General features: G+C 39.4%; 1 pseudogene; it reads right to left on the minus strand.

Annotated features, from left to right (window-relative positions):
- Positions 1-1,520: 1,520 nt before the first annotated feature.
- LOC110204263 (iron-sulfur cluster assembly 1 homolog, mitochondrial pseudogene) lies at positions 1,521-1,890 on the minus strand (annotated as a pseudogene).
- Positions 1,891-2,138: the final 248 nt, after the last annotated feature.

A 2,138-nucleotide genomic window follows, 5' to 3' on the forward strand; every position in this document is an offset into this window, starting at 1 on the left:
AAACAAACTTGGATTGCCTCATTTGGCAAAGATAAGGTACAAAACAAAGGAAGGGTGGCAGCTGGTGCAGGACCTTATTCCCCCCAAAACATAAGATTTACAGGCAAATGAAACTTAGGCTCAGCTTATGCTAAAGCCTTACTACATTTTTGGAGCATAGTTTCCATTTTGTATGAGAAACTTTCAGTTGTCCCACACACCCACTAGATGATCCCCTCCAACTCTAAAATTCGAAGTGCGTTTAGGACTCGTGCTTTAGGAAGACAACTAGAGTGAAAGAAACAAGGAGTTAAACATTACAGACCTGGAGTATATATATTTTAGAGAGTGTTTTCATCTAGAAATTCTTTGCAGTGTTCCTAAAAATTTTTATCTACACACAGTGACCATGACATTTACAGGTTAAGGCCTCCTGATAAAGAAAACTTTGATAAACATTGTAAAAGGCTCTGGCAAATCTGGCTAGGTGAAAGATGTCCAAAGTCCTTTGCCAGCAGAAGTCTTTTCTGCCTCTGGATTTTAAGAGCCAAAAATCAGAGCTTAAAATGTAAAAATGATGAAAACACTCCACAATTATACTTGCTTGTCAGATATCCACTCTCATCACAACTATGTGAAATGCAAGCCTGAATCTAATCAATAAGACAAGGGCACTGAACATTTGTTCTAAGAGAAATACAAATGGGGATATAAACTCAGACAAGGGTTGCTTTTTTTCCTTTAAAGAATAGTAACAGCACTCCTCAGAAATTTTCTAGAGCTCAATCTGTCACCTTGTTAGAAACACCCTTGAAAATGGTGAATGTCAAAGCAGGAAAATTTATTACAATAGAATCTTAAGGAAGTGTTTATGGTTCTGGCCAGAGTCAGGCTACGCTCTCCTTCAGAGAAGAGTGAGCACTGAGTACTGAAGCAAGAGAAGCTTTATACTGTTAATTCGTCTAGAGCCCTCCCATCAGAAAGCTGGTTGGCCAGCTCTCTTCGGTTTACAATCTTCCCTCAATGCCCTCATCTACCTGGTCGCGTCCCATGATCTGTTGATGAGGCTCTAATTTTATGTGGGATGTTTCAATTAATATTATATCAGCTAATTAACCATGCTCAGTAGCAATTTTGAGCTGCCTGGTCATTGACCCCAACCGGTTTGAGCCGGATCAGCCCTTATCCTAAACTTGCAGTTTTCTGGAAACTACCAGCTTACTTCTTATTGGCTAAGCTCACCTGCAGTGCAACTGTTTCTTTTGCTTTGAAACATCTTGGTTGTTTTGTACTCCCAGCATTGTTCTGTCTTTGTGGAAAGTTAACACTTGCCTGACTCTCACAACCTAAAAGATGGTGCAAAGTCACTTTTTCTAGAATTTAACATCAAGGTTTTATTTTCAAAATGTGCTAACTTTATTTTCCTCATAAGGCAGCCATACCTTGCAAGGCTCAGAACCTGAGAAACATGATTTCTTTGGAAAGTTACAGGGTTCAACGTGAACATTCTTGGTACTTAATGCCAGATTAATCCTGAGTTTTCAAATGTTAAAGCTTTCTCCACAGGTACAAGTTCCTTTGATCTTTGGGTTATTGGAAACAAATTTGCCGGACGATATCTTCTACATATTCCATTTCTGTTTCTAAAAGCGTTTTCGCTGGGCTTTCTTTGCGATGAACACTCTAAATCCATCCTGAACAACTTCTTCATCAGATTCTCCTTTTGTCTTGGCATATTGTAAAGCATTAAATGTCCATTTCAACCAACTTTCAGACCTACATTTTCAGCTCTATCTTTAAGAAGCTGTTTTATCTTATTCACAGCACCTGGTGTCAGGGTTAGGGCTGCCGTGGTGGGGGCAGCTTCTTACTCATCACCTAGACTGTGGCTCATACGAATGAAGCAGACATCTTTCTTTTATTTTCTTTTTATATTTGCTTCTTTTTATATTTTCTTTTATAAAATACATTTTCTTTTGAGATAAGTTGTGTTGGGGAAGCTGAGCTGTCACCTTGTCTCTGCTCCCAGAGTACTTAATATTCAGGGCCTCCCTGGAGTCTCAGAATAGAATGTTTCAGAAGTTCTGAGCCTGTGTTGTTCCACAGTCAATGTTCTGTCACCACAATGGTTGTCACCACACTTGTTGATGCCCAGTGCC

This window comes from Phascolarctos cinereus, unplaced genomic scaffold, assembly GCF_003287225.1.
Source record: "Phascolarctos cinereus isolate Bilbo 61053 unplaced genomic scaffold, phaCin_HiC Scaffold_185;HRSCAF=761, whole genome shotgun sequence".
Lineage (NCBI taxonomy): Eukaryota > Metazoa > Chordata > Mammalia > Diprotodontia > Phascolarctidae > Phascolarctos > Phascolarctos cinereus.